A 24,238-nucleotide genomic window follows, 5' to 3' on the forward strand; every position below is an offset into this window, starting at 1 on the left:
AGTGAAGAGGGGTAGCGATAGGACAGAATGGAAGGAAAAGACAGAAATCAAGGAAGCATCCAGAGTAGAGTCACAAGAATAGTCACCACCATGGATCCAGCAACATCCCGTTGGTCCTCAGTCTTCAGTTCTTCGGTGGTGTGTGCACCCACAGCAGAATTCTCGGTCGCCTTTCAAGTTCATCTTATCAGCTGATTAGCATATCTGCCCACCTGTAGTTTTTCCTCTGGTCCCACAGGTTTTTGCTGACTTCATGCTTCTGGAGCAATCATCCAGCTTCTCGGGCAGAAACACTCACCTCTTGTGTCACCTTCGAAGGTGCGAAGTCATCAGCGATACAATAGAGCCACCAAGTATCGGGCTTAGACAATGGCCAGCGATCAGCGGTCCTTGTTCTCCAGGAGAAACACCCGGTTTCACTCAGTCCACCTCTTCGAGGCTTATCTAAGGAGTTTGTCAATACAACTGCAAGGGAGTGGGAGGGTGCATCCTTCCATATGCTCCTGCTTCCTTGGATGAATTCCTTAGATTAATTACAAAGGCCACAGCTGGTCCTTGATGAATGGTTGAGGCGTTACTGACACCACCCAGTGACTGAAAGCACACACACAAGCAAGCTTTGAAACAATCATTTGACATTCCAGTCTCTCACACCTTCCCCCACTGTATTTTAAATAGGATTTATAGGAAAATTGGTATTATAGAGTAATCTTCCTTTAAGTGTTATAGAAGTGATCAAGGACAAGGACACAACTAGGACTCCTCATCTGTGTTGTGACAGATATTTAATTCCCTTCCACTATTAGATCGGTTGTCATGAGTTTATACATCTACCACAACACTGATAAATGCTTGATCCAAGGTAGATCAAGACTCATCTTGCATGGGATTTTGCTACAGTGGATAAATCCATTGATTTATTTTTTTTTATTTATTATGAGTTTCTGTCAATCTCTTGACAGTGAACCTTTGTTAATCCATCACAACATGAAATTCCGGAACCATGTCCCAAAACAGGCCATGTAATGTTTTGGGATTTTTTCCAATTAACTAAGTTAGGGGGGTCCAGTTTTGAGGTCAGTAAAAAGCTGAAAGACTTTCTTGGGACTTACGCCTAGGAAAAGATTCTGCAGCGATTTTCATGGAATTTAATCGTATTTCTCTTCTAATTCTTTAATAAAAAGGATTTGTCAACATTGTTAAGATCATCAAAATGAGAGTAAAGAGGGGACAGTAAGGGGGAAAAAAAATCCACAAAAATACCACCAAGAAAGTAAATTAACTTCCACAGTACCATATTAATAACTAGAGACCAAGGACTCCATAGGTTTGCAAGTCTGTGCATATGTCATCTTGGGAGCCCTCAAAACTTCATGGTTTTCCACTAGTACTCTATTTCATTATCTTTTTTTAAATCAGTATTGCTAGGAGGCTCAAGTAACTTTGCAATTGGGAGGACATCCTTCCTCTCAGGTACTTTCAGAATCTATTTCAACAAACATGGGGTATCCCTCATATTATATACAGATTCCTAGGTACAGATGCTCCATCTACATCATATAGGCCTTTAATATATGCAAAACCAGTGGGATTATAGATTGTAGCTCTGTTAGTTTCTCAAGATACCAGCTTCAGACTGAGTCAGTTGAATAGATATTAATTTATACATCAAGCAAAGTGGCTTTGTCATATAAATTAGTCATCCTTTTTTCTACATTCAGAAAACTATTATCGTGCAAAATACTGTCCATCATGCCAAGGTTGACACTGAGGATGAAATGTTCTGTAAATTTTTAGAGTAAGGACAGTGTAACTGTTCCAAGAAGCTACATCAGTATTGAGGTTTAACTAATAAGACTGTAAAATGATGATTACTTAATAATAAATGTCTCATTCCATAACTGAAACAGGAGTCTATTGATTCCCTTATTGTTTTGTTATTTGTGGGACACTTCACTCAAAGCACTAAATTATATTTATATAGTTCAAACAGCTTTATTATTTGTGTATTTCATGACTTACATGAAATTAAATCAAAGATGTTCCCAGACAAATAGCAATCACCAGTTTGGCTAGTAGTAGCTAACGCTGACCAGAAAGACAGCGGATCAAGAGGACACGGAGAACTCTTTCACCAACAAGGGTCTACTCAGCATTCACAACACAGCTCTTCGCTGCTTCCCTTCTGTCTTTCCATTGTGTGTTAAGGCTAGAGCAGGCACTTTCTAGTGGCAGGTACGTGCTCCTAAAGTTAAGGATAAGGCAGTATTGAAAAATACCAGGGAAGCAGCCCATGCTGATATCAAAAAGCTACAAAAAGCACCACAGCCTTGGGCAGGAGGTGTACAGAGCAAGCCCAGGCTTGCCTCACATTTAGCTGCTCTTGCCACTTAATTTGGAGAAGAACTGCAGGTTTTCAAGCAATGGGTCAGAAAAGCAGAGAGACTGGTTTGGGAGTTGAATGGTTTAAATAAAATAGATACTAGGGATCGCAGATACAGGATGTGACTCAAATTGCATAATGTCAAATGTGCACATATATACGCAAGCGCTAGAAGAGCACTGACCCTTACTTGGTTGACATAGGTCTGTGTTTTAGAAATTCAAGAAAGGCTATTAGAAATAAATGATCATTCACCTTTACTTTCTCCAGCTTGTCTTGCTTTCACCTGGAGTATTTTAGCCACATGGTTATCCTGCCAGCATGTAAACTTCCACAGCTTCCGCATATCATGCGTATTGAGAACAGGGCTATATATCCTCCTTGTTCAGGAAGACAGAGTTGTTCATGACTTACATATTTGGTCTTTTGTTCCATATTTTTAACCAAAATAAAAAGAAGAGGGAATATTGCTCTCAAAAGCTAATAGTGACGAGAACTGCCACACAGTGTCCAAACATGTTCACTTAAAACTACTTCTGCATCTCCAACAGTGGCCAGCAGATGCTGAGGAAATGAGTACAAAAGAAAAAAGGACAAGATCTCCTTTCTTCCTTAATGCACTCATCTTTTTTCTGGGTATCAGCAGTTACAGACTTAAACTTTATCAGTGCTGCAATGCAATATCTGTTCTCATATTGATGCTTTTCATGTGGAATCATAACTGCTCGAATCCATTCCCTAAATCCCCATGTTGCTAATAACAGATAGAGATTTGGTTTGGATCAAATGACAGCAATCGGGGAGTTTTAAGCAGAAAGTTCTGACCCCATCTTTGTTACCAAAACCCAGCAACAATCTAGTAATCTGACACAGCAAGATGTATTTCATAAATCAAGAGTAAAATGCCTTCATTCCCTGCTGCATGCTAAACTCCTAGTGCCTGAACCCGAGGTGAAATCCTGGTCGTATTGAATTTAATAACAACACTCCCATTGACTTCAGTGGGTCCAGGTTTTCACTCCCTGAAGCCACAGGGGTTTTGAAACACTAGTTTTGGCATACAGAGAAAAAGCGATAACAACTTCATATATTTGGCTTTTCTTTTACAGTAATTCTAAGCACAGTTATTATATTTTCTTAGAATCAATTATAGTCTCTTCTACTTTCCTTAACTATTGACTATTATGTGATAGATGTATTATTTTGAGTAATAAATAAAAATCTCATACCTACTTATTGACAACGTGCTAAATTAGATACCTTTTAGGCAATTCCCCAGCTTGAAAGACCAAGTGTTAACAGAGTGAACACTAGACATCTCAATACCACAGGTTGTTATCATTTTGAAAATAAAGGTACATATTAATCAGCTAATCACTAATCCCTGAAACCCCTAACTGCAATATTGGCAGATCTTCTTAAAAAGTATTTCCAAGCTTGCATGACTGTTGTTGCATTTATTTAACGAATCATCTGTCACATAAATGGCTAGTTAGTAAAATGAAGTAATTAGCAGAGAAATTAAAGGAAGAAATAAATCTCAAGCTCAAGACCATTGAAATGCTGTCATCCTTTCCCATCCAAAGCCACTAGAAAGGCTTACACTTAAGAAATATGGCTGCATTTTGAAAGCCTTTCACATATGTGAATTGTGTATGGTTTCATCCATTTTCTGTTATATCATACTGAACAATGGCTTCATTTTTTATATTAAAATACATGCAGTACATTACAAAATACAGTTGTCAAAGTCTGAGCCTCATTTTTCACTTGCCTTCTACTTGAACCACTTGCTTTTCCCTTTAAGACAATTTTGAGAACTATTCTTGTACATGCTTTTGAACTATTTTATTAATTTATTATTGATCTGTACCTTTGGGACTTACAGATCTTTAGATTTGTGTTTAACTTCTGTTAATGTTTATTCCAACTATTCTGTGGTATCTAATCACAGTAGATATCCAGTAGGTGTATACATATATTTTAAACTCCCTCAATATTTTGACCAATAGCATGCTACAGGACCCTTGAAATCAGTTTAACTTTTTAGCCTAAAACTAGCACTGCGATTGCTTCAATTTCCTCTTATGTTAATAAACTAGAGTATCTTGTTGAAAGAAGTAGGAAACAGATGGACACTTTGTCACAGTGTGAAGCTCAATGATTTCAGTGATACCATATGTGTGTACATGTGTATATATATAGATCTATCTGAATAACAACATTTTTAACCTCTAATACTCCAACTACTTTATATAGTAATCACAATTTTTTTCTTTTCCACACATAAAAAATGTTGACTTATTGGAGGAAAAAAATAACTGACAAGCTCGCTCAGTAGGATTATGGCAGAACCCAGAACTGAACCCTTTTCTCCCAAGTTTCAGTCCAAACCTCTGCGAACTGGAAAGACAGGCAAGAACATAGTGTTCCTGTTAAGCACTGGTAATGAAAATCTCCCCCCACTGAAATTCTATAAAAGCATAAAAGATAAATTTACCTTCTTAGACCTGAGCAGTTTATCTCTGATTTACCCCATAATGCATCGAACATATTAATGGTGTTTTAACTGAGATGATGTGGGAGTTAGAATAACACTACCCAGCATTTAGACCGCTAATGGCTTCTTAATTACAAAACAGTTGTAGGCTACATGGGTAGCTGCACTGTAATGCTCACAGCTCCTTTTATCCCACTTTAGCTTTTCAGTATTAATGACTGTTTTAATCTCACCGTTATTTTGTTCAGCTCTTTCTTTGACAATTTCTTGGTTACTTATTTTCAGTATCTCAGTTACAGTGTTGATATTTATACTAATCACCCTCTTCTAGCATCTGCAGTTTCAGTTTGGAGCTGATTCAGGAAAAGGCCATAAAATCATAACACTACTGTTTCTATAATTTTCTGCTATTTAGGATGCATATAACTCTACTTCTGAGCTTTTAAAGATGTATGTGTAAGGTCTCTTGCCGTCATTTTGAGGAAAAAGAAATATAAATCTCAAACCACATTTGTGTTCATGATATACAAACAATTCTGTTTCCTTCCTCTGCTTCTGTGAACATACAGTATTTCTTCCTCATAACTGTGATAAAAGAAAGCTTCAAAGTTCAAAAGAAATAAACTGAGATATTGGTTCCTCTGATTTAACATCTTGTATCTATCCAGTTTGCTTTGTGGACCACTATTATCTGATACAGATATCATCCTTAAAACACCATGGCCTGCTTATTCTCTCTCTCTCAATCTTTCATTTTTCCGTGATGTAAATCAGAAACATCTCAAACCAAGTCAAGTGAGTTGCTCTTCTATAAAAGCATGATAAGAATCACAAAATACAATCACCACCTCAAATATCTATTTCTTCTATTCAGGAAACAGGTAAGATCACAGCTAACACAGTATAACAAATATTGGTAGTTTAGCGCATAGCAGCATATTCAAATGCTTGAAACCAATAAGAGAAGCAAAAATCAAGAGACAGTTTAGCACTGATCTTCCACAGCAGCAGTATTCAGATACAGGAACCAGCAGTAAAAGTATCTCTGCTGTCATACATCTGAACAGGAGCAGAAAAGTCACAAATAAATATGGCTTGTTTACCTAGCAAGGCCCAGACTATCAATTGAAATCAAAGCTTTACTTCCCAATAAGAAATGGATTGAAAACCACCCCAATACAAGCACTAGCTCAAGCTAAGCAGCTGTGTCCAATAGGTAAAATTGAACATGCTGTGGGTATCCAGCTGAACTTTGAAGGACTGAATATCTGCCTGTGGGTCAAAATACCCCCAAGAGTTCCCATAGCAAGCACTGATTTCCAGCTTTTGTCATATCTCACTGCTGTTATTTTATTCTGTAATTACCTCAACTATGCATCAGACAAAGCAAACTTACCGCTCACCCTAAGACATGCAAAACCAATCATTTTCATTATTTATAGTTCTTAGTCTGCTTTTTGTGCTGCTGTGGCAAAGGTTATAGTATTCTGCAGTCCCTCACTCCTAATAAAATAATCAAGGTGAGGTGATAACTTATTGTGCTGATGCTTTGTGCCCACCAATGATGCCTGCAAGGACAGAAGATTCTCTGCTACTGATTTCAAGATCAAACCTATTGCAGGTGAAATTCAGATCTTGCTCACTATCACCATTGATTGCAAAATTTTCTTGGGGGTGTCTTTTCATCAAGTCACTGAATTCTGAGAGATTGCAACTTTGCATTCAAGTATGACCTTTTGTGTACATCCTACTAGTGCGAAATTGAGACCATACCAGTAATAGCTCCCAACTGAAAGCAGCTGTAGGGCAATTGTTTTAACGCTTAATCATTACCTTACTATAATTATAGGGATGGCATGGAATAAAGTCAGCCCAAAGGAAACTATACAAATGCTAATGTTCTCTAAACAAAGAACTTTTGATAAGAGCAAGTCACACCAGAATAAGCCAAATCAGGTTCCTGGAGTGCCAGAGTGCATACTGGAGACTGTTATTTCACCTGTAAGATGTGCAAGTTTGAGGATCAAGTGCATGTGGTTAAAAAGATACTTAGAATTTCTGACCTATTTTGCATACAAAATAGGCTGCCTACATGACTGGGAGAGGTTTGTTTACATATCTGCGTAGATTTAAACTAAGGGGGTACCGATTCATTATCACAAAGCCTGAACAGAACCTTCACTGCCAATTCAGCAGATTTTTTAAACATGTATGAACTAAATACCAAAGCAAGAAGAGATCATCTGAGTCTGTGTCAGCAGCAGAATTGGATGATAGCAGCAAACTATTCTTATGGGGAAAGGAATTGGCTTTGTTTTCTGCAGAGTTTTCATCTTCAAGATAATGTAGGCCTTGCTATTTTAGAAGTCTTGGATAAGAGGACCAAGATATTTTTCCCTATTCTATTAAAGCAAATTCACATTAGTAGCACTAAACAATACATTTATGTTAACCTTGCTGACTTAGGGTAAAGAAATTAACTTTGTTTCTAATGCCTTGACATAGTTAAAGTCAGTCTAACAAAGAATTGCATGCTCTGTGGCAGCTGCATCTTTCCTTGAGCATTTTTGAAAATACTATTTTAATAGAAATTTGTAGAAATTTGCATCCTGTCCAGAAGGCTTGGAAACAGTGAACAAGAATATGGCTCCCACAGGGCTTCCTAGATGGGAATTTTTCAGTATCTGTACTCTGCTAATTCTTTAATATCTGTATTTACAATACATTTTTACTTCTCTCAGATACCACTACAGGAAGATGCAAGAAACTTCAAAGCGATACTACAGCACATTTACTTCATTCAATGGAATCCAATAATCCTTTAGTGCTCCTTAATAGAAATCAATCTATTTTGCTGACACCTGACTGCTATGAACAATTTAACATGTTATTGTGGCTGTCATTTACCCATTCTCCTACTTTGAATGCTGCATGTCAAATGCTAAAATATGCAGGGCTTCTTACAGAGATGGCATAACCTTCATGCAGACTTCCCATTTAATTGAATGCAAAACTTGCACCCAGCTCTGTGTATGCACTCCCCTCTCCTATCAGCCCAGCAGCAGCTTGCTGAATGTAAAATTCTCCCCACAGTTGTTTCACTTGAAATTTGTATTCATGTAGAACGTTTGTTCTGTTGTAAATGTTGAAGCTCCAGTTCCAGGACATGAAGATCATTCTGGGTCTATTATATACTTCCCAAATGCTTCTCTCACCATCCCTTCTAAGTGAATTTAGCGCCTGTTAAAGGTGGCAGATCGACCAAGACTTATGGTTGCTCTTTATTCCCCAGGAGCTCCAGAAGAGGTAACTGCATTGCAAACTCCTACCTACAGGTGCCAAACCGTGTCCATCACAAACTGGTGGAAACTAAAGAAGTCACTAGGGATGGTTTATGTGGCATGAACCCAGGATCATTAGTCTTCCTGCAGCTATGGCTACAATGCGCCAGCTGTACTACAGACTAGAGTAAAACAACCCATTTTTAGCACCCAGGCCATACAAACATAACTCTTTCTGTCATTTTGGACCAAGATGATCAACCCAGGAGTGAAAGGCTTTGTATTCTGTTATGAACTCTCTGAATTACCCTGGTCCCTGGGAGCAACCTTTGGCTTGGCTTTCCTGAATCATACAGCTTGGGAGAAATGGTCAGCTGGGTCATTTATTGTAATGCAAGTCAGATTTAACTAGGCTTTAGATGTTTAAAATGTTAGCAGGCACTGCTTTGCTCAGGGGATTCATGGTTTATCCACGAGGTATTGCTTTATAAGCACACAAAAGGGGTTGCAAACAGATACTGCTGCAGTGAAAAATCTGCATACAGCAAATCGCTCTCACAGCGTGTACTGCTGAGAGATCTTTTGCAAATCATAGTGAATAAAACGAGATTTTCTTAATGCAGGCTACTTCATCATCTGTTTTACACCAAAGCCTTCATGTTATACCTCACATAGTTTATCCTCTCTTGCTGACAAAGAGAAACAAAGAGAGGAGACAGTCGTGTAGACGCTGCAACAGAACCAGATGGTCCCACTCTCCCAGGTCTTGGCATTGTGTCTCTTTCTATAACTTTGGTATTTTTGTCTTCCCCCACCTCTTTGGTCCCATCTGCACTCTCCCCCTCTGTCTCTTTGTCTGTCACGTTATTTTTTAGTTTGGCTTCCCCAGGAAGAGATGCTTATATTGTCATGTTCCTTACAGTGAACTGAATGCACTGGACAACAAAGCCATGTTTGAAAAAGGGATGGGACTCCTCTGAATGTCATGACAATATGCTTAAGCAAAGCAGAGATGCCCCATGACTGTGAAGGGAAAGGCTCTGTGCTAGGCTTCCTTGTGAGCCCCCATGGGAGGGGGCCATGCAGAGGGACCCCTGGGGCTGTTCACAGGCACTCAAGGTGCATGAAAATACCCCTAAAGGAGTGCACGTGATGTTGCTGCTGTGATGAGGACTCAGCTACAAACTGTAGGAAACCAGACCTCAACAGGCCTTGTTGATCATCTCGCACTCACTTTGAAAATTTTTTTTACACAGCTTTTACCCTCCACATTTTCCTTACTGTGCATTGCTGGTGATCCTTACACATCTTTCTGTCCATCTCCCAGCCAGGCTAGATCTCGTCTCTCATGTAGTTGTTGATCCCCTCCTGCAAGCCCCTTCTCACACACCTGTCAAGAACAAGAGGCAGGTGAAAAAATGAGCATGAGGCAGAGAAAATGGAATTTCTTTCTCTTTGCTCTCATCCAGCATGTATCACAAAAAAAAAAAAAAAAAAAAAAAAAAAGCCCCAACAAATCAAACTATTACTGCATTGCTTTCACTGCCAGCCAGCACTGACTTCAGTGGGCAGGCACCTCTGCATCAGTTGGTGATCTGATACTCAGACCAATGGCCATAAAAAACTCCCAAATTTATTCTTAGTTTCAGTTGCAAATAATGTTTTAAAGTAAAGTAGATTGGTTTTAGCTGCATAACAAACAGTTTATATCAGAAAATCACTAGATTAATTTACATCATTCAAAGGTCATTGCACTTAACTATAATTTATAAAGGAGTTTCTTCATATATTCAAATATATACTCTATATTTAAATTTAATTTTTATTAAGTTCTGCCTTCATATGAATATTATTGTGTACCAAGGATAGGCTCTCTTTGAACTCTCTAGCCCTTACACTCAGATTGAAATTAGTGTTTTGCTTTTAATTCTCCCTCTGCTTTTACTGCTTTCAGGGAACAATAGGGAAGCCCTCTTGTAATTAATTTACCACCTGAAGACACTAAATAAAAGTTGCAGGACCTCATTTATTAAATCTTTCCATAAGATTGAAAACATTAGGCAGTCAGTCAAGGTTGTGTTTTTATTAAATATTTTAATCAGTGAAATTAGGAGCATTTATCCAAACAAACATAAGGGAATGCAACATAAAACAGCTGACTTATTGGTGACTGCTTTAAGTGGGGTTTGGAATGCTGACCTCCTATGCTTGTCCAAAGCACTATACTATATTAATTTCACTTTCAATACCCATTATTTTACCTGGCTTTTTGGTAAATTATCTGTTGTGTGTTATTTCCTTTATATTATACCTTTTACTAAAGCATTTTGGCACACTCAGAGTAAAGCTAGGGGAAGAAAATAAACTTGCCCAAAGGGAAGTATCCCACGCTCTGGGTGCTCCAGTTTGTTCCAGGCTCTGCCACTGACCCAAGACCATTTCCCACAGTAACCTCCACACTGAGCTTGTGAGGTCGGACGCTGTTCCAGTGCATTTTCTGTCTTTCTGGGCAAACCAGTCTCTTTGTTATCATGAAGAGCAGAGACCATATATCAAGCAGAAATTACATCAGCTGGAATTTCTCTATTTACACAAAATGTGAGGTTTATACTTCTTAATCCCAGCACAGGATTTTTACATTCAGAATTGTCTACAGATGTCACTATTGTGGTTTTTAAGTGCACAAGATCACTCTTGTCTCTTACCTCATCAGCTCCTGCCTGCTGCTGCTGCTGCTGAGTGGCCTGTTTACATGAGGACTTGGGATTGCAATAAAGGCTCTTTGGCTGCAAAAAAGTCAGAAGATACGTACTGAACAGAGCTCATTGTCATGGAGAATTTTTGGTCTACATGAGATTTTCACACTTTGAAATTTGGTTCCCTTCTAATTCCTAACATACAATATTTTTAGATGTCCCACAAAACAGACGATCTGTACAACATTCCTTTTGGAAACACATTAACACACAGTTTCTAAAATGAATTTGTTCCCTCAAACCTCAGCAGCTGCTGACTGAAACAAAAATACTTCATAGCCAGTTTGAGTATAGCCTTCACCTACAGAGAAACAAGCATAACAAAAAGATTGAGATGATAAAACTATGTTTACTTAAAAGGCTTTATTCTTTAAAATATGATTTAGCATAACATAATCTAATACGATACTGTAGACTATTATCATGGTTCAATTGTCAAATGAATTGTGTCAATGTAAATTAAATGCTGGTTTTACTTTTTTTTTTTTTTGCCTTAGAAGAAATTTTCACCCCTCTTCAAATTTTCCCGTGAATTCAGAAGAGACATTTTTCAAAGGCATGGTTGTTATTGTTTATGAAACATCAAAGTTCCTGGTGAAACACTTTGAGATTTTCCCAACACCTCTGTTTTCAAGCTGAACAGAAGAAATATTGCTGAGCTCCAAGTTCTATCATCTCAGATGCACCTCTCTGACAGCGTGGAGAATGGCTCCATAAGAAACAAGTGACTTCCCAGCTCACTGGATATACAGCAAATACCAAAGATCAAGTGGGCAATAACGTGCCCATCAGTCCCAAGGTATTTTTTTAATAGCACTGGCAATTAAACATTGGTACACATGAAAATTTCCGCCAGGCTAAATATAACTTGAGATAAATGAGAGTAAACACTTACCCCTTTGACTGAACGTCGGTATAATGCAACCAGATTATTCTGCATCTCTCATGGCAATGAACAACATGCCCAGAAATCCCTGCCTGGATCAGATTTGTTTGCTACATGTCCAGTGACCTAGAACAAGTGTTATGTTTGCTTTCACAAAAGCACTCATCCGTGGGAATGCTGGTACAGGAGTGAACGCTCCAGGTGTCATGATATTGATTTGACTGAGTCTCTTAAAGCAGAGTTAGGCCTCGCTCACGCTCTCCTGGTAGCTGAATAAATGCAGTAAGCAGTGAAAGAAAGCCCACAAGGATGGGGACTCAAAACACTGAAGTTCAGCCACAGGGGAGGACAGCCAGGCTCTGTCTCTCATTTGGTTATTAATGGGTTATCATTTTGCAGATGTATTGAGCATGCACCTGCATATAGCTAAGGGACATGTGATAGAGAAGATTTTATACCACATAAATATACAAAACCAGTGTTTAAAACAACCCTCTGAGATAGAGAAGAACATACAGAAGAAAATCACTAATGTGACATCTCTTCCTCATTGGCTTGGCTATCTTTCATGGCTTGGCCTTCTATGAAATACTTTTTTCAACTTTATCTTTCTGGCTGATAAATTAGGTGGGTAGGCTGAAAGCCAGCACTTTCTTGACTTCTGCACTATAAAAACTGATATTACATGTGTATCACCACATAAATATATATACACATAAGCACATCCATATATGTTTGTGCCATTAAAAAAACCCCAAACCTTTAAAATTCTAACACTGGCTATAGGAATATTTCAGTGAAAATCGTTGAAAGAAAAAGTCAGATATAAAACAATGGTATCTGAGCAAACTCACATAAGCTAACAAATTGATACTAATACAAACCCATAATTTGTTTGCATCAAAGCTCTGGTGATATGGCATCTACAATAGAAAGGAAAAAAAAAAAAGAAACATTTAGTAGAAGACCTGGTAGTAATAGTAGGTGACCATCTTAGTTTTGTTAATACAATAGTTGTTAATATCCTCGATACAATCTTACTAAAACCACATCTCAACTAGAAAGGACAATGCGATTGTAAAGATGTTTATAATTAGTCTGATTTACCAACATGCTCTTATTACAGTTAGTATTTATTTTGTCATTACAGTTCTACCTAATATATATAATTGAACCTGTCCTTCTACATTTGGGTTCATTTATTTATGGCCACTATTTGTTGTGCCAGATTTGACTTTAAAACCTAATCCTAAAACAACTGTGATTGTAACTATTTTCATCCAAGTCCAGTAGGATTTCTTGGGGGCTTAAACATATACTGGATAAGTGCTCAACACCTTATGCTCTTCAGAGTAAAGACCAATGCTTTTGCTTGTTTATACGAAGCCCTCGGATATATTGCATCTCTCAGAAGTAAAAAAAAAAATAAGAAAAAAGGATATGACTTCACCTTTTCACTATTTGGAATGAACAGTAATGAAATAAGAAATAAGAAAGGAATACTTAATTAGAATACTGTCTCCCCTATGTTTTTGAAAACTAAACAGGCAAACATTATATCCATTTTTACTACCAGTAATAATAAATTTCTAAACTATTTTAATAAATTAATATTTATTCAGCTTTCCCAAATGTGACCAAAAAAGAGAAATTATCTTCATGAAAATAGAACCATCACAATCCAATTCAGTAATACCAGCAATTTCATACTGATATGAATTTGTTTAAAAGGTGACCTAGACAATGAAGCAAGTATAATTACATTGGAAACAGCTAATTCAATAAAGTACTGATGTCAAAAGTAATAATTAGAGGAAATTTTAGTGCAACACTCATCTACAGAAAGGATCATTTTGGAATAATGATATGATTACGTAAAGAAATTTAAAATATAAAATGTCTGACAATGGTTGATTAAAAAATAGTACAAAAAGTGGTTTTATTTTAATAGATTATTTAAAAAGTAAAAAAAAAAAAAAAAAGAAACAAGATTGCTATCATTAATATGACACTACTGGTTTCAATGGAACAAAGAAAGCCTATTGAATTTGATAAAAGTATATGCTTTCTGGCTTGAAATGGTTAAGTATAATTAAGTTTCACCCAACCTGAGCATTAAAGAGAGTGCACATGTTAAATTCATATTATATTTTCCAGAAGACAGCTGTCACTGCATAGGCATTCACTGAAGAGTATCAACCATTCCCACTATGCACGAGAAGGAGAACTCAGCTAGTGCATAAAGCTACATTTCATCTGCTCTCAATACAGAAGGTAAGCCTACCTACACATCTTTCATTTTTGTTTCTGTAGAAAATCAAGACTAGTTTAATATTAATTCAGTATCTTGATTCTCTGGTCCAGTACACTTATTGAGCTGAGGTCAGTATGGATGAAATATCCAGTAGCACTCTATAGCAAAGGTCGTGCAACTCTGCCGACTCTTTAACCATAAAGGTGAAGTTCACCTGTCCAGCACACAGTGTCATTTTTAATCAACTTTCAACTGATCGAAGACAGGGTAACAAGCTCCTACTTGACCTTCAGAAATCTCATGCCATTCCAGACCAAATATAAAGTATGTGGCCTAAACTTTTTTTTTTTTAAATGGTAAGGTACTTTGAAATACAAACAAAATTAAAACTATCAAAATAAATTGCTGTCTTGCATAAACTGTTCTCCCAGAGTGAAAATTGTGAGAGAGAGTATGAACAAACAAACCAGACTTTTGTACCATTGCCTATCGAACAATAGTCCCACTCCTGAAGTTTATCCAATTTTAAAACACTACCAACAGTTCTCCCTGAAAAAGTAATCAACAGTCTTATATGTGAGCTCCTAAATGTGTGCACACATGTAGGAGAAATATTCCTCTAACGCTGCCTGTTTCTTCCAGGTAAGGTCTATTCCAAGCACTTTGCATTTATTGCAGAAGCATATGGTTTTCCCAACTGCAGGCACTGCCCAGAGTCATCTCTTTTGTCTGCTCCAAGCGTGGGGTTTCGGGCTGGAGGGAAGAATCCCATGGGCAGATCCAGCCTCCTGGCTGTAACCTGGACCAGGAGGCTTTCATGCAGTTCTGGGAAGTGGTCAGATATTGCAGCAGTAACACCACAAGGTGTTATGAGGAGGAGCCTATATCCTAACATATTAAGTATTCTCCTTCAGTCTTTGACCTTAAGCCACAAGCCACTCTGCTCACCTGTGAGCTTGGCCTTCCTCTGGGTCCATAATAAATTTCATCCCCAAATCCATTCTGAGCAAGTTTTCTTTCTGGCTTACTAAACCAGCTCCTTGGCATCACTTATTCTCAGATGACATCTCTGTATCTTCTAGTCAACAACTTGCACAGGTTTCTCAGCAGATTCCTGCTCTCCACACCTTATTGCCTGCTCCATTTCTAGTCGCCTTCCGCCTCTATAACAGGAAAGTAGGAAGAAGGGGTGAAAAAGCAGCAAGTGGTGAAGAAACTATTTAAAAGTTAAGTAGCTAAACTATCTGTCAAAAAAGATGTTACATACGTGACCTGTTCTAAGTTTGAAACTTTCATAAATTTATCGTCCCAGAAAAAAACAATGCACTAGTATAATCAAGGATTAGTATAAATTAGGGAAGGTAGTTGAAGACTGGCATAAACTATACAGAGCACACAAACAAGCAGGTATCATTTCCCTGTTTATAAAATAGGGAAACTGAACTTGATTTTGCCTTGTGCATCATAGGTAATAACACCCTCTTGGGTCTGACAGCGGGCATCGCTAGCAATCCAGTAAGAGGAAGAAATACTGCAGCTTGATTTTCAGTTCCCATGCTGAGCTGAAACACAAGCAGTTAGAAAAATCTCTGATTGACTTGTCAGCTGAGCCAATTTGATCTGGAAGTCACAGAGAAAGAAATGTATGGAAGCCTGCAATGTCATTTTTCCAGAGTCACTTTTTCTGACTACAAGCACACTTTAATTTGTCAGTCAGAGTCTCTCGGTCCCACATAGATATTGTTTCCCTGGAGACGAATCTTTTAAATAGCAGTTCAAAACACCAACCAGATTGGAAGAGAAACTCAATTAAATAAAAAAACATCTTGTTGCATTGGGGGTCTGTCCTAGTAAAAGCTTCTGGAACATGTATTTCTAGTTTCCCTAGATGCATGTCTAGGCTTTTCTATTTATTTGTTATTTTTTAGCCACTTACTGCTTTATTATAGGTAAGGATAAGCAAAGTAAGATTTTAGCTGATAATTTGATTATATTGATGTTTGCTATTTTTTATTATTAGCTAATGACTTGGATTAGTACTGTTTTTCAACCTTTATGTAATTTCATAGAATCATAGAATGGTTTGGAAGGGACCTTAAAGATCATCTAGTTCCAACCCCCCTGCCATGGGCAGGGACACCTTCCACTAGACCAGGTTGCTCAAAGCCCCGTCCAACCTGGCCTTGAACACTGCCAGGGAGGGGGCAGCCACAGCTCCTCTGGGCAACCTGTGCCAGTGCCTCACCACCCTCACAGGGAAGAATTTCTTCCTCATATCTAATCTAAATCTAACCTCTGTCAGTTTAACACCATTACCCCTCATCCTATCCCTACCCTCCCTGATGCAGAGTCCCTCCCCATCTTTCCTGTAGCCCCTTTCAGTACTGGAAGGCCGCTATAAGGTCTCCCTGGAGCCTTCTCTTCTCCAGGCTCAACATCTCCAACTCTCTCAGCCTGTCCTCACAGGGGAGGTGCTCCAGCCCCCTGATCATCTTCATGGCCTCCTCTGGACCTGCTCAAGCAGGTCCATGTCCTTCTTATGTTGGCGGCACCAGAGCTGGACACAGCACTGCAGGTGGGGAGTAGAGGGGGAGAATCCCCTCCCTCGACCTGCTGGCCACACTTCTCTTGATGCAGCCCAGGACACGGTTGGCTTTCTGGGCTGTGAGTGCACACTGCTGGCTCATAGGCAGTTTCCCATCCACTAATATCCCCAAGTCCTTCTCCGCAGGGCTGCTCTCAATCCATTCCTCGCCCAGCCTGTATTTGTGCTTGGGATTGCCCTGACCCATGTCCAGGACCTTGCATTTGGCCTTGTTGAACTCCATGAGGTTTGCCTGGGCCCACCTCTCCAGCCTGTCCCGGTCCCTCTGGATGGCACATCCCTTTCCTCCAGTGTGTTGACAGTACCACACAGCTTGCTGTCATCGGTGAACTTGCTGAAGGTGCACTCGATCCCGCTGTTCATGTCACCAATAAAGATGTTAAACAGTGCTGGTCCCAACACCAACCCTTGAGGACGCCACTCGTCACTGCTCTCCACTTGGACATCAATCCATTGACCACAAGTCTTTGAGTGCGATCATCTGGACAATACCTTATCCACTTAGTGGTTCATCCATCAAATTCATGCCTCTCCCATTTAGAGACAAGGATGTTGTGCAGGACAGTGTCAAAAGCTTTGCACAAGTCAGACAGACGACATCACTTGCTCTTCCCTTATCCACCAGTGTTGTAACCCTGTCGTAGAAGGCCCCCAGATTTGTCAGGCATGATTTTCCCTTAGTGAAGCCATGTTTTCTGTCACCAGTCACCTCCTTATTTTCCATGTGGCCTAGCATGGTTTCCAGGAGGATCTGCTGTATGATCTTGCCAGGCACAGAAGTGAGACTGACTGGCTTGTGTGTTTCCCAGGTCTTCCTTTTTTCTTTTTTAAAAATGGGCGTTATGTTTCCCCTTTTCCAGTCAGCAGGAACTTCACCGTACTGCCACGACTTCTCAAATATGATGGATAGTGGCTGAGCCACTTCATCTGCCAGTTCCCTCAGGACCTATGGACGCATCTCATCAGGTCACACGGACATGTGCACCTTCAGGTTCCTTAGATTGTCTTGAACCTGATCTTCTCCTACAATGGGAGGTTCTTCATTATCCCAGTCCCTGTCTTTACCTTCTGCTTCTTGGGCAGTGCAGCTGGAGCCCTTGCTGGTGAAGACTGAGGCAAAAAAGTCATTGAGTACCTCAGCCTTCTCCGTATCCCAGGTAACCAGGTCTCCCGTTTCCTTCCGGAGAGAGCCCACATTTTCCCTCGTCTTTCTTTCATCACCGATGTACCTATAGAAGCTTTTCTTGTTGCCCTTGATGTCCCCAGCCAGATGTAATTCTAATCAGGGTTTTGGCTTTCCTAACTTAATCCCTGGCCATTTGGACAAATTCTTTGTATTCCTTCCAGGCTACCTTTCCTTGCTTCCACTTTGTAGGCTTCCTTTTTGTGTTTGAGTCTGTCCAGGAGCTCCCTGTAATTTAAACCATTCACTTATTTAACTTCTTGACAATGGTTTTATTTGTACAATGTTGTTTCTGCTATTTGAATGAGAAACTTTTAGAAGACAACAAAATTATAGAAGAGTTAATCTTAATTACATGGTTTTTAGATCGAACCCAGCTGAAGAATACTGTTGGACTGGAATCCTCTAGTCCAACATCAAGAGACATTGTATCAAGAGATCCCCAAACCACATGATTCACTCTCAGAAATTCTCCAAAGTATGAGTTTTGAGAAAACCAGAGATTTCTTATCATGTAATACAACTCAAACATAATTCTGTGTCTGCAAACATATAATTTCCATACATAGACACCATTCCCAATGATACCTTTAAAGAGAAATTTTTTTATGAAGATGGATATGCTTATGCTTGAAATAGAGCTCTTTGGAATTTGAACCCACATTAATAAAAACTCAATTTTTCACTTCCAGTCAGCTGTGCAGCAGTTGCCGATGGAAAGAAAACAGTAAATCACTTTCAGGCACTATTACTTGAAGCAATGATAGGCTGTTTCTAAAAGTTAAACTTCTGTAGCCATAAAAGCCATTTTCATAAAAGCAAGTGTAATTAAACCTCTCTTTTCTTCACACATTCAAGTACAATTTTCTCCTTTACCTGTAATGTTAGCAAACTAAATTTGGTGCTGATTTCCCAAACAGATTTACCATAAACACATCTTACCCATCCCAAGAAATAGTAAAATAGAAAATAATTTTTTTTAAAAAAAAAGGTAAACTGAAAGCCTAACCACTCTTTTTTCTTGCCGTGGCATTTTATAAGATGTAGGATGTTCTACACTGCTGTGCTGGGCAACAAGTGCAGTCTCCCATGATTTGCTCACATCATGGATTAAAATCAGGTCTCCATATTGCTGAATGAAGACTTATTTGCACAAAGTAGACTGGGGACTAAATAGGAACAAGGGTAAGTTTTCCTTATGCCAGTCAGTCATGTAATCCACTTAATACTTGTCTTCAAAGCCTTGCCAAATCTACCATCTCTTAACATTACAAATGATCAGCACTGTTTGCTGTGGTATTTTGTTACACATCTGGGAGCCAACACTCATTCTCACTGTTGAGAAATGGATCTAAAGAAACATCAAATATATGGAGGATTCTCCCCTTCCTTGCACCAGACTAAAATCAAGAAATACTTTCACCTTTGGGCTGACAGCCACAGTGGATACTGACCAATATAGATCACAGTTTATCCATGCAAAATTAGTGAGATGTCAACTATTTCTTCTCTATTGCACCACAGCAGATCACACACATTGAGGAAACATACTGCCTCATTGGCTTTTAAATAGCAGAAAGAAATAGTGTCACATGGCTTTGTTAATGCCAGTATTTATGGGAAGATGAAACATAAGAATCTGTAAGGACTGGTTTCCTTTAAAGATACTGTCAAGACAACAGAAAAAAATTAGTACTTAATCTTGAAAAAAAAAATTGTATTTAAAGCCAGTTTCTTTACATGACTGGGCTACGGGTTTTCAAAGAAAATTTAGAGCACTAAAAGGCTAAAACTTTGTACAGTGCCTAGCACAAAGCAAATTACAGATACAGGTGAGGATTTATATACTGCTTAGTTTGAATTGCTCAAATGAAGTGTTGGATCTGAAGTTAAGAGCATTTGGTATTATTTAAATAATATTGAGAAAAGGGTGGAGTTATGACAACAGTCTTGTGCTAGACATTTAGTAGAGAACAACATATATAATGCAGACAATTTCTGTCTAGTAATTGCAATACCATTATTATGTTCATCGCTTCAACACAAATAGAGTAAGTTCACCCACACGCTCTAGATGAAAGTTTATTAAATGCAAGATAAATGGATTAATAGGACCTGACTTCACCATTTAAAAATAACCTAATTATTCTTCATATGAATGCTGATCTCCAGAAACAGCATTTTTATGATTAAATTAGTTCTACTATTTTTATCATACAAAAGTATGTTAAATTATTCCTGAAAACATTAAAATTACTTCAAAGTAGGAGGGGGGCGATGTACTTTGTTTTTAACTGAACATAAAGGATATAACATATCTGGATATAACATATCATTTATGGTTAAGGCCTTACAGATTTTTCAACAAGAGCAGCAGTGAGCAGCACAGTAAATAATGGAGAAGATAAGTAAAACTGGTGGGGCCTGATCTAACATAAGGCAAGAACTGGATGCTGTGACAGACCTCTCCAGTGAACACAATGGGGTTTCCAGACAGCCTCCTCCAGCAAAAGTGGTCTGAACCCCCATCTAGATAGGTTTGATTCTTTATAATGTCTGTTTATTCCTACTTCTTCTAACAACAAAATCATGAGAACATACCAGGCCCTTGCTAAAAGAACCTAGAGATAAAGAGATTGAACACCTTAGAAACCAGTGAGTGAAACCAGCACTTATTTCCCAAGGCTCTCTCCGGCTGGATTCACTCCCTTCCTACAGGCTTTGCATCGTCTAGGAAAGCAGACAGTGTCATAGCAATGTATTCAAAATCAGCCACTGCCTCTGAAGTTGCTGGGTTTAAGGCTAATGCAATACAACTGTAAATATTCTAAGGTTTGAAGTGGAACAGCAATGCTGGGAAATTCTGTTACTGCCCATTTTTCTCATCTGTTGTGGTCTCAGGGAAACATGCAAATAAAATACAGAAGCAAGAGATTAAGCTGGAATTCCTCCATTTAGATCCGCACCTACTTGCTTGGATATTGCTACCTTCCACATGCAGAAGATACATAGCTTTCATTATGCCACTAGGAAAGCAAAAATGTGGTTAAGCATCAACACATTGATAGTTGGTTCTATAAATCCAAACTCACCTCTGGTAGGTTTACATAAGGTGATAATTAATAAAACTAGCTTTGAAGCATGCTGGTTGACATAGTAGGATAATGCTTCATAGTGCACTGGGCACAGAAACAAGGAAGCAGGCATAACAGAAAATATTTTCAGAGCAACTCCTAATTGAAGAACAGTACAATTTTTTTTCCCTTAATTCACATTTTTTAAATGGAAGAAAAAATATGCCCTTCTAATATAAAACAATTTAAGGATATTATTTCAATTATACAGATTTATTACAGACTCGGGCTCCACCCCATTCAGCTGAGGGAACAGTGCTGAAAAATGAGATGGCGTGTTGCCAGGAAGGGTGACCTGAATCAGTGGATAGCCGGGAAGTCTAACTGCAATTGTTAAGCAAATAATTCTCAGGCAAGATTTCCTGCACAATCTTCAGCTCACTAAGTTTAGATGCAGAAATCTATTCCTTTGGCCTTTATTCTCTGAAAATTCATGTGGGCCTTGAAACTCAGTCATAGCTCACTGAACCTCTGGTGAGCTGAATTAGCATCAGGATCAGCATCTTTCCTCCAGCTGACTGCATAAGAAGCTGTCAAGAGAAGCACTCTCCCTCCTGGCAGTAATTCCTTTTGGAGTGCATTTATTCTTTCAAGGAAGACACCAAAGAGACAGCCAGTATATTATAGAGCTACAAAAAGAAGCAATCTGTCTTAATAGCTAGGGAAGTTGTGATCAAAAGCAAAAGTCCGATTTTTGAACCCTCCTTCAAAATTACTTCAGTTATCTAACAGTGCAGGACAACTAAAATAGGTGATGTTATCCATTATTCCAATGTCATTTACAATATAAACTTTTTTAAAAATCATGATATCAGGAGAGGAAAAAATGAAGGGAGAGGGGACTGTATTGCATAAAACCTGAAGAAAAAATGTCTTTTTATCATTACCTAAGCAGGCGATTTTTACTGGTTGGAAGATGAAAATCCTAACAATTATAGGTTTTGATCATCTGATAGTATTTTATATTCTACTGTAAGTTTTTAAATTACTAGAGTCATAATTTATACATCCTGACTTTACTCAAAAGCACTAGATGTAGCAATGTACAGATTTTTATATATATATATGAAAATAATTTTTGACCCAAAAAGTTTAAATAAATGCTGCACTCCATTTGAAAATAAATAATTTGTTATTTTTACCTTTTTAAAAAATGATGGAAAAAATGTAAAACAGTATTCAGAACAGCACTGACCATTTAGAATTACAAAAAATTGCTAAGTACCACCACAAAACTGGGCAAAAAAGAACCCTTCTTGTAATATTCTTTGAAAATAATAAAAATTCCTCCCAATCCATGCTGAGAATCCATTTGGTGAAGAACAGCTTGATTAATATTTACGTATTTGAATGATCTTTATGAACCTGAACAACAGTGAGATTCAATTCTCACCTCCACTGACATCTAAAATTTATGCTGGCAACATTTTGGCATAATCTTTAAGATATTGAACAAACATGCCCCAAGACAAGTCCTGAGAGATGTCTATTCAGGAAAGAATAATCTTTGTTTTATCAAAATAAATAAACAATGGGTTTGGGGGAAGGGGTGTTTCTTATCATTGCTGCCCCCTCCTCTCTTTTCACGTAATTATTTTTGAATGATAAACCTGAAACTTAACTCATATGCTCATAAATTAGGAGATTTGAGGGAGGACTTTGCCTTCCCTCAGCTCTGCCTGTCATTTTCCAGTCACTAAATCTTTACTTTCATCCACACTGATGCTGATCAACACCGGAGAAAAAAAAAAAAAAGAAGAAAAACCACAATTAACTTCAATATGCCTTGGACAAAGCCCAGAAGCAGCAGCTTACGGGTCTATCAAGCCCAGAATTCCCTTTTATGCCCTTGGTCAAAATCTCTCTCTCATATCCCCACTATTTAATTTGTCACTTTCCAAAAACTGTTTTGTTTCTCAAATTTTGCCCAGGCACGCACTACCTTCGCTTTTTCAGCCCTTTGAAAGCATACTGTCAGATATATGGTGAACTATATAGATCTTTGGGGAGTCTCTAACTTCTTGGCTTTCATTGCAAAACCCTTCTGAAATGTGCTTTGAATACCCAGAAGATCAGCATCTCTATCAGAAAAATACCCAAACAAACCAACAAAACAATCCCAACATAAAAGGACAAAAAAAAATTTGAAGAAAAAGGTACTCAGTGATCTATTTCCAATAGGGAACTGAGATATGTTCTCGTATTGACAAGGGATATGGTCCTGTTTCTGTGAAGAGAAATTCAGAGCAGAACCTCCACTTAGGTACCTTGCCTCATCCTCCAGGGAAACCTTTCTCACTTCATTGAACATAAAAGAGTCTATACAGGAGACTAGCCAAAAATGAGGCAGAAAGAATACTATCCACAGGGAATTTGTAAAAATTACTAAAGACACAGGTTGCAAAAAAACTGCTCAGAAAACCCTGAATTCAATTCAGATTTCAATAGAATATTCAAAATGAATTTATTTTGGATTTACTGTCCCCATAGAAAAGGAAAAAAGATACATTTAAGTCACACACTTGAAAGACTGGATTATTTTCCTATATATAGCATGAAAATCAGAGGGATAAAACACTTAAGAATTGTTTAGTAGAAACTTCTCATCTTAGAAGTTGACAGAAAAGTTTAATATCAACTACTCACTAGAAAGGAAATTTCTCAAGAGATTAGATGAACAATTGCAAAAATAACGTGCTGTATCTACACAGAATTATATCCTGCTTTAAAATACATATGCAGTGAGGATTATCATTATTACCATTATTATTGGATAAAAAGAGTGATAATAATATAAGAAATGGTATTTCCTCTGTGAGTAATAAGGAAAAAAATGTATGTTCTCTATGCGTATTACAGACGGCGGAGGAGGGGCAAATCTGAAAATCAGTGAGGAAAGGGAAGAGTTGCATCTAGTTTGATTTATGCCTGCTCTTCTTTTTATGTGTAGCCTGGGGAGTCTCATGATGATATGTAATGAGTCAGGGTGAAATGTGTATAAATAAATGCACTGCCAATTTGTGAAGGCTCTTTAAAGCATCTTTTTTTATACACTCCATTCCAAATTGCATTTTCTGGGGGAGAAATGGGAGACATCACGAAAAGACAGAGCTGACATAGTAAGAAAAATCTCCACTTTCATTCCATTTCTTTTCTTGACTTTGCTTTTTCCTTTTTTTTTTTTTTTTTTTTTTTTTTTAAGAAGGAAAACTATTGTCCAATATTTCATCCTGATGCAATAATAACCAGGTGGACA

This window comes from Strix aluco, chromosome 6, assembly GCF_031877795.1.
Source record: "Strix aluco isolate bStrAlu1 chromosome 6, bStrAlu1.hap1, whole genome shotgun sequence".
NCBI classification, from domain to species: domain Eukaryota; kingdom Metazoa; phylum Chordata; class Aves; order Strigiformes; family Strigidae; genus Strix; species Strix aluco.